We start from the raw sequence: 10,617 nt of genomic DNA, 5'->3' as shown, positions 1-10,617 counted from the left end.
AAATTTTTTCACCTTTACAACAATATAGCATCACATAAATAACCTTTAGACACCAAACCGTAGTAGACATAAAAGATTATTAGTAATGTTGATTAAGCCTTGACTTCTAATGTGTTATTAGCAAGCCATGGACATTAAAGAAATTAAAGAGAGAAGAACCACAAATCAAATTTTTGTTCTTGTGGAAGGATAAGATAGCAAGGAAAATGCATTTGTTCTTAGTTCAAAAGACTTCAAAAGTGCTTTCATTAACCAACAACAAACAAGGTTTTCCGTCTCCAAGATGCCATGCAAACACCTGGATCGGTACTACCATTTTCATCTCTACTAGCTATCTTTTTGTTTGTTCATTTAGTCATCCATTTCTTTGAGCTTTATATTGTTTAAAGCAAGTCTTAGAGAAGTATTCTAGAATATAGTTGTGTAATTCTCTTCGCAATCTCTGAGTATTAGGAAAAATTTGGACTCCAAATGGGCCCTTTTGGAGCCCGTTAAAAAAATATAAGGTGAGCCAATGAGAGAGCGCTTGGATTTAAGATCCGCGTAACATGGATCTTTTTTATCAGAGTGGTCCAAACAAATTTGAGCTCAAAAAAAGAGGAATAAAATATATTAGCACAAGTCATAAAATATAAGAATGTCAGGCTGGAATACCACCTACCAAACTTTAAAAACAACATATGTCAAAAGGAATCCCAGGAAAAGAGGATAGGCTAATTGAAAACTACTCTAGAGACTAGAAGAAACTTGAGTTTTAGTTGTGTTTTGAGAAAAAACCAATAATATTTTCACTTTCTCCATAATTTGAACTTTGTTTTTTTCATTTTTCCTCCTCTCCTGTGCATCACTCATTTCTGCCATATCTACTTCATCTCTTGCAAAAATTTGCAGTGTGTTTCTTTCTCATAGCCTCTTTTTTCTTCCATCTTAATAGTCTAGTAAACTTCTTTGTTGCGAATGATTTTTTTTGTGATTTTATTTTATTTGTTATGGAACCTTTCTGACCAAAAAGTATAAAAAACAACCCTATTTGGAAGCTCGTATCTCCTAAATCGTGAGGCTGATGAATGCCTACTGGTGCGGAAAGCCTGCATTGAGCTCTTTGAAATTGGTCATCGCGTCTGAGGGCAAAATCCATCGTTTTGGCCTTCGACCAACAGTCCCAAAATTTGACCCAAAAATTGAGGCAAAATTGGGCCTTAAGTCCAAAATAGCTGAAAAAGACCGTGTACCATATTTAGTTACTTTTTTAGTGTCTAAACGATAAAATTACCAAAAAAAAAATCAAAGAGAAAAAGTTATAGTACTCCAAAATTTGACACATGCCAATGTTCCTATTCACCTACAATTACCTCAAAACCTCAAACTCTCGTGCCCCACGCAGAAACAGTCCCAAGGGTAGAAACTACTCAGGAAGGAGTTAAGTGAACACTTCAGTGTTTCTATTGTCGTGGACCGCACAAAGTGGTAGACTACACAGTTTGGAATACTTCCATGCCCACAGTCACTACCACTTTGAAACCCATATGTGAACGATATGGCATCGCGATTACAAATTCCAAGATTTTCAAAAACTAGTTGCTTTAATGCAACCTGTCTCGCAAAAATACAACTCTTAATACCTTGAGTGTGCAAAATGAGCAATTGTCCATGGTGCCCTTAAATGTGCTTGCAATTGTCCATGGTGCCCTTGAATGTGCTTGCATGCTTGCAAGCCATTAGGAAAAATTTAATGCAACCTGTCTCACAAAATACAACTCTTAATACCTTGAGTGTGCAAAACGAGCAACTATCCATGGTGCCCTTGAATGTGCTTGCACGCTTGCAAGCCATTAGGAAAAATTTGGACTCACAAACTGACCCTCTAAGAGCTTTCTCTCTCTTCCATAACAAAAGGAAAAGTGTAAAAATAATGTTATAATATTGCTCCTCTCTCTTCTCTTTTTGAATCTTGTACATCTCAAAATATTAGTTTTATAATAGATTCACTTATTATTTTATTGACTAACTGTACCAGACCTGCTCAGAACTCAAATATCTCAAAAACTATTTTTTTATTTGAGCTAGTTTCGAATATCTCAAGAGATATGACATTCTTAAATGTCGAGATTCATTTAACTGAAGAAATAATCATTTCACGATTCTAGAAGGATTTTATCTTTAAAATGGAATATCTTGATTTGTACTTTGTATTTCATAATTTCTTTTTACCAGTACGTAGATCCATGCTTTATCTACATTCTGGTGCATTTTTATGTTTTTTTATAGAGATTTGAAGAGAATAGTTATTTTTTAAGATTTTAAGAATGTGTTTAGATTTATTATTTTAGAGAATAATCCATTACGAATTTTCTCTTCTTCTTCTCTTTAGGTCATTTCTTCTTTCCATAGCTCATTTCTTCTTTCAAATTTGCCAAACAATTTGTATTTCCCTCCTGTTCTATTATTGCACTTGTTCACTACAAAGCTAGAGAATGAAGAGTGATTTGATTTTTTGGTGCCATTTTCTTGGAGCCAACAAACCATTTCCCTCTTCATTAATCTTGCTATCACAGAGAGACACAGAGAAGAGACAACATAGAGCCAACAGAGAGAAGCAACAGAGAACAAAAATGGAGGTTAACAATGTTTTGATGTTATGTTTTCCTATTGGTTATGTGCATTACTATTCATAAATAATAAAGTTAATAGTAAGATATGCTTTACTATTGGTTAATAATAATAATATGTACATTACTGATGGTTAATAATAATTATATGTATTAAAGTTGGTGTTAAGTTACACATATGTGTTAATAATCATGAGATAGTGATGTATCTAAATATTTCTAGTTTTTTGATGTTTTAGGAAGCAAGAATCTCTAAGAAGAGAAGTATACACTTCCAGCTAGATGAAGAGTATGCCCCATTGTACAAGAGAATTAAGGTTTCAATGATGAATCCATCAGTGATGCAATTACACAAAATAGCAGGGAAAAAACATATAGATCTTTGGGTTGATGGGTCTATATATCCACTTGATCCTATTACACAACAATCTCCCCAATTCCCAGGACTAATATCATTTGTCAAGTATGTTTGTGAGGGTAATGCAGGGTTACAGGGTTATACTTGGAGACTTGCCCAAGCCCATGTTTCTGCACAACAGATCATGAAACTTAATAGATCATTGTTAGCAAAACAAGAAGAGAACAATGTTTTGCAAGATGCTATGCATCACATGGTAATGTAAAATGCCAGTTTGATTAACCAGGTTAATAATTTACAGGAGGCTAGCAATAAGAAGATGAAGACAATGCTAGAGAAGACTTTCACTTATGGGCCCACAACGACACGAGAAGTATGTGAACGCCAAAGGTCATATAAACCTATGCACACGTTGGAAAAGACAGGTGGACGATACAGGTGAAGAATCTATGCACAACATGATAACATGTAAAAGATGTTTAGCAATCTAGAAAATGAAGTGAATCAAGGAATTTAACAGGTACTCACTAAAGATATGCTGAAGTCCGCACTTCAATGCCCAAAGTTTAAGTTAGTTGGTTGTTGGTGAAGTTATCATACAATACTTACAAGAGGTCAGTGATTCCCTCACATCAAATGATATGCAGGGAATATGTGATAAGGTAGGAATAAGTTCTCAGTCTTATGGCGGCATGATATACAAACATTTAGATACAAGATTTAAAAAAGTGTTGCAAAAGAAAAGGGTATTGCCTCTTCCTAAACCATTTCATGTGGTGCAAGCACGACAATCATTAAACAATAATGTGGAAATTAATTGGTGAACCAATGCACTTATGTCACAGACATGTATGCAAGTATGGGCCAAAGGAAGTGGCGTTTGTCTTGCACACAAATAACAATTTTATATTAGATGTATGCAAGTTACAATCTCTAATGGTAAAATTTTACAGTATATCTATAAAATTTTACAATATATCTTTGCAGAATGTGGAGGCAAGCTAAATTTTGTTTTGAAGCTTGATGAAAGTGAGATTATCAAAGGTCAGAAGTTAGAACATGTTAGTCTAACTCTCATGAATAGAGCACTGGATCCTAACATCTTGCATGGTCATCCTGATTACTTTAGTGTAGAGTCTGAGAATGAAATTTGGTGGCTTGCTGCATTTGAAGTACCAAAGGAAGATCATGAGATTTTGAAGATTTTCTTTAACTTGACAGAGATACCTAATACAGTGCGACATCAAAATCATGGTGAAAGTTTGCACGTGGAAGCTTATGGTGGGCATCAAGTGGAATGGCACCTTGCTGGAGATCTCAAAACTTTGAAGTGCATGTTTGGTGTGTCAAATGCAGCAAATGCAGAGTTTCCTTGCATATATTGTATGCGGTCTAGAAAGAAAGGTAAGAATGGGAAGAAATAGGCAGAGTAGGGTGTCCTACACGTGATCAATTTGTTTGCTGTGGGGGCCAAATGGTACGAGTAGATCCTAAGTGGGATCCTATTCTTGACATTCCCTTGACAAGAGTACACTTTTGCACTTTGCATGCACTAGTGAAGATCATAGACAAATTGGTTTATGAATATGTGTGCTTTGCTTATAAAATGCAACCAGCTTCTGATGCCCAAGAAACATGTAAAAGGGTGGAAGAATTATTATCTGGGATGGGTTTACATCGAGGCCGGGTAGAAATAAAGAAGGATGAAAAAAAGTCCGGAGCAAGCGGCAATGTACCATGCAAGCCTTGCTTTGGCGGCACAAAAGCAAGGAAATTCCTCTCTGCAGCACCACGAAATGAAAATGGAGAACTACTAGTACAACAATCAGATAAATATGAAGCATGGAAAAAGTTACATATGGTCGTTCTTGATCAAAGCAATGGAGGAAAGACTAGAGTAGCAAAAGAAAATGTGTGGATTGCTCTTGACAAATTGGCAGTGCTTTTGCAAAAGATGACATTTGGACCAGATGATTCCAAGGAATTTAAGGAGGTGATTGGTATATTCTATGCATCAGTTGTTGAAGCCTGGACTTCAAGTAGTATAACACATTACATGGTAAGTGTGACATTACAATAAGTGTGACATCACAATTAATTTATATGGTTTTAGAGACTAATTATGATTACATTGTTTATTGATGTAGCATATATTGCATGCTCATGGTCCTTACTTTGCAAATGAAGGAAGTTTAGCGATATGGTCTACACAGGGCATGGAGCGATCTCATTGGCAAGCATGATGTGCTTTCCAAAAGACAACTGCTCATGGAGGTGGAATCTATGATGTCAATCCAATGAAACAATTATTTCTATGGTGGTATAGAAAGATAGTAATAAGGTTAGAGGAGAAGAAACCTATGTCCAATGGATCACAGGCAATACACAGAGGCAATACACAGAGTCATATGTGAGGTTAGAAAGGCACGATTTGAGAATTCATCAGGTAGAGAGAAACATGCTGAATGGTTGAGAACTCAAGAAAGAGAGGGAAGCAAGTGGAAAACCCGATAGTCAAGTGTTTCAAAGGAGCAAATACAAGTTGAAACTCTGTAATTTTTTGTTAATGCAAGTATTACTCTACTAAACCAAAATGGCTTTCACATAGAGCTTGTAAACCAATGTGATATATCACCCATAATCTCACTAACTATAACCATAATATTAAATGATTTTATGTGTGAGAGTATATGCATACATGTGTGTGAACACTTGTGTTATTTTTAAAGTTGACTAAAATTGACTAATCTATTACTTATAAGTACTTATAAGTGGTGAGACATTTACATTTTATAGTCTTCTAGCTTTCAAGGCATGGCACGCACCAAGCAAAGTGCTAAGAGGAACCCTACTAAGACTCGCCCAACATAGCCCCAGGTCAATATACCAAAACGGAGATTGATAGTGAGCACACTCAATCTGACAATCCAGGAGGCACTACTATAGGTACAATGCATCCACGTCCGCCACATCACAAGAATCATAGATGGAGACCAAGCACTGCTGCTCTTTGAGAAATAAGGAAGTATCAGAAAAGTACAAACTTAATCATACCGAGGGTGCCATTTGCAAGACTGGTGAGAGAGATATTGCAAGATCTCCAGTGAATGTCTCATAATAGGTTCTATGCAAGACTTAGTTCTACAGTCAACAATGTGCAGCAATGGTAAACCCAAGCATTGCTAGCTCTTCAAGAAGCAACTGAGGCATATTCAGTGGACATCATGCATGATGGCAGCTATTTATGCGAAGCACATCACTCTTATGGACAAGGATTTGAGACTTGTACGAAGGATTCATAATAATGGCGATGCCTTCAGTTTGAATATGGATAATATGATTTGAGTAAATCCATATGATGCATTATAAACCAGTGTTTCAATGAACTTGTGATCTATGAGAAGTGTTTTTAATACAAGTACAATTTGATGTTTCTTTCTCAATATCTTGGGTGTTATTATCTTTTTCTCTCATATAGTTGTTCAAGTTTATCAAAAGCATTATTTTTTTGTTCACGGGCCTCATATGGATTTAGGATTTTTCACACATGTATTCATGAAAGACTATAAGTGTATAAAATTTCAATGAATTTAGAAATTTTAAAAATTGTCTTTACTAAAAAAATATAATAAAAATTACTCTAAAAATTAGATTACTTTAAACATGGAACGAAGTTCTAGAAACCCTAGGGAATTAGTGAGATGTTCATGAAAGGGGCTCTTATAAATAAGAAAATTACTAAATATAATAAAAATTACTAAAAATTTTAAGAGTTATTTATTTTCATTCTATAAAAATATAAATATAAGTTATATTTTCAGTTTTTAAAGTTATAAATATAAGTTTAGAGTCTTTCATTTTCATTCTATTCTTGTTTTATCTTCTTCACTCGCACTAAACAGATTGCCAAGAGGGTTGATCCCGTGAAGGTCAAGCCCCCACCACCGCCCACACATCGCAAACGTCGGTGGAGTCGGTGGAGACCTGGCACTTTTGCTCTTTGAGAAATCAGAAAGTATTAGAAAGACGGCAAACCTTCTGATCCCAAGGAGGCCTTTTCATCCTCACCTTGTTAAGGAGATTATGGATGATTTGAACGCAAGCCAGCTATCTCGATGGCATCGTCGGGTCGGCAATAGTGAGGCTCCCACAAGATGGACAGTAGTAGCTTTGGAATCTCTTCAAGAGGCTGCTAAAGCTTTTTTGGTGGACATATATGGTGACATAGTGTACGCAGCAATCCATGCCAAGAGAGTCACCATCACTGACAAAGATATGTGGCTAGTTCTACGCATGCAGAAGTGGAGGGAAGATTATGGTGATGAGCCGTAGTTTAGGGTTTAGGAGAATCTCATGTATATTTCACAATGTTATCTCATGTGATCATGATGTAAATGCTTTACTTAATGAAAATATATTTTTTTGATCCTTGCCAAGTGTCTACTTGATTATATCTAGCAATCATAATTGTATTATGATTTCAATTTTAAATTAATGATTAAATATTATTTATTAATCGCACAAATAAACAGAACTTTAAAAATATATTTTTATTAATATAGAAACTGTTACATCATGACATAGAAGCAAGTACAAAAACCCTAAACTCCGCACCTCTCTTAGTACTAGGCTCAGCAAAGTTAGTTAGTAGGAGGTCTAAGCGAAGGAATTACAACAAAATTTCCTTGGAGCTCGAGCTGGATAGCATGAAGATCAATCTTCCCAGTAGCAAGGCCTAGGCCAACTAGTGAATGAATCTTCCCTCCACGCTGAGGTTCAAACAAATATAGGAGCTTGTAGTGCTTCACAAGCACCACCTTCTCTAAGCTTGATTTCACGGGCATGGACTTGAATACAGCACCCTTTGTTAAAGCCTTGATCTTCATGAGAGACTTGTCCATTAGGGGAGCATACTTTGTGAAAGACAATGATGTCTTGGAAGATTTTGCCAATGTACTCCTTCAAAGCTACATCCTGGACTCTTCCTCCACCACCCCTTGTTCCACCAGCTCTTGATGCAAACTCATCGACATAGACAATTTCCTGAAGAAAATACTTGCATGCAAAAATAAAATTTCCAAAATTATTCCAAAATACAATTGCATGAAAAAAAAATATTTTCAAATGAGATGAAATTGTCTGTGCAGGGCCTCAGGGGCCTGGGGACCCCACACATGTAATCTGGGATGCATCGGGGCCCTCCAGGCATGCCAGCCTACAAATTCAGGGCCATCCTCGCCAGCCTTCGGCGGATGGCATGCTTGGAGAGCCCCGATGCATCCCAGATTACATGTGTGGGGTCCCCAGGCCCCTGAGGCCCCACACCAAAATTTTCAGGAAGATTTAAAAAAAATACGTACCTTCTCAGCCTCATCATTCTGTTTCCCGTCCGATGCATCTAGGTCTGCCCTAGGGATCACTCTATCACCATGTACAGGGTCCGAGAGGTCAATGCATTGTTGAGGTCCAAAGAGCTCCTCATGCAACCTCTCAAATTCTGCATCTGAGATATCATACTCAGGAACATCTTCTATAGCACTTCTTTTGGATGTGGATGATTGCAGAGACATCATCCATGCTCGTGCCATCGTATTGGCCAATCTCAGTTACTTGTGGGAGGGACATCCACAGTGTCAAAGTCAATGAGGTCTTCATCAACATCCCGGACAAGGTGGCAGTAGAGCTCTTCCTCCCTCAAATGCAATACCTCAAGGACATCCTGCATGAGCAAGTACTCAACACCATCTATAGTGATGGCACTCAATGATGCAAGTTTTGCATTTTCAGTAGAATGGGCTGCCTCCTGGTGGATAGTCGATAAGTCCAAAGACAAGCTACGTGCCTCCTCTTCTTGCTTGTTCCCCAGGATTGTCTCCTCTGTCTCCTTCTCTTCATAGGTGAGAAGAGGCACCACTGGCTCCTCATCATTCTCCTCTTCAAAATTAGAGCATAATATATAAATAGCAAAGCCAATATCACGCTCGATAGATCCTCAAAAGTGAGGGGCACAGAGGTAGATCGGAAGGGGAGGGAACATGTGCAAGTGCTCTTTGCACAACCTTTCTATGGTTGTAACCACTCTTCATGGTGGGGAAGAGGAACTCTAGGGGTTTCCACCAAGTAGTGGAGTCAGGGATAAAAAATGTGATATCATCACATCCCGTGTAAAAAAAATGCAAGCACTGAGCTTTCGGGCTCTAGAGTCTTAAATATATTCTCTAGCTTAACACTATAACAAAACCTAGGGTAAATCTGGTCCCACATCTGACCGTATATAACAGGTTTCACTCATCCATTGTGCGAATGCATCACGATGAGAAGCCATGGTGAAGGCGTAAAGGGAGCAACAAGCAAGGTGGATAGAAAGTGAGAGATAGAGAATGCAATAGAAGTGAATGAAAATAACCCCTACTTATACTTATAAATATAAATTTATATATTATTTCATTAAAAATTTAATAAAGTAGTATATATTTTATTAAAATTTTAATAGAGTAATATTTATTTCATTAAAATTCCAAGAGCTCTAACACATCCTGCATGAGGAGGTACTCCATCCCTTCAATGGTGATGGCACTCAATGAAGCTAGTGGTGGGTCATGACTTTGGTTTTCGTGAGACTGGATGGATGCAATTTATACTTATGTTTCTTATTGTACTTAAAATATCTATAAACTTATATTTATTTTAATACCTTATGTTTATACTTTAGTAAATAAAGGATAGCTCAATAAAATATAATAAATAATAAATCATACTTCTATTTCTTGTTACATATTATTAATATTATTATTATTATTATTATATTATTTACAAAGTTGCTTATATTATTTACAAAGTTACTTTTATTATTTACAAAGTTACTTATATTATTATTTGCACTTAAATATAAACTTAAAGTTATATTTATTTTTATTATTTACAAAGTTACTTATATTATTATTTGCACTTAAATATAAACTTAAAGTTATATTTATTTTTATACTTATATCCATAGACTTAAAATTAATGACACTTCATTAAAATATAAGAAATCATAAATCATATTTATATTTCTAGGATAATTAAATATATTATTGTTTACACTTAAATATATATTTATACTTATATTTACAATTATACTTACTTATATTTATCTTTATTTTCTTACATATTAATAGGTTCGAAACACAGTAGACTTAAAAAACCCACTACAACTTATGAAAATGAAATAAAATTAAATTTACAACAGTTTTAGAGAAAAAGTTTTTAATATTCACTTGGAAGAATAAGAATTACATGGACTCTACAATTTCAAGGATGTGTGGAGCAACACACTGCTTGCATGTTTTGCAATGTTCACTTCGACTCCCAGCCTTCCTACCATCCAACTTGAAATAAAAATTATAAGGGGGATCATTGGACATGAGCTGGATTTCCTGCCTCAGAAAACTAAGGGACCAATGACTTTCTACATTAACGCTAAAAGGTTCATGAGCCTCCCAAAGAATATTCACATCAATTATGCATGCCATCTCGCATGTCTTAGTCCAAGCTGAGCCACTCTCCTCGTAGAAGTCACCACCTCCTATACTTGAAAAAAATACATAAAGTTTGTCTTGCAATGAAGTACCTGCCATAAAAAACAAACAACCAACAACATAAAAATAT

The sequence above is a fragment of the Cibotium barometz genome, chromosome 16 (genome assembly GCF_041138505.1).
Source record: "Cibotium barometz isolate CiBa-2024 chromosome 16, ASM4113850v1, whole genome shotgun sequence".
Lineage (NCBI taxonomy): Eukaryota > Viridiplantae > Streptophyta > Polypodiopsida > Cyatheales > Cibotiaceae > Cibotium > Cibotium barometz.
The sequence above is the reverse complement of the archived record's forward strand: the minus strand, read 5'-3'. Positions refer to the sequence as shown.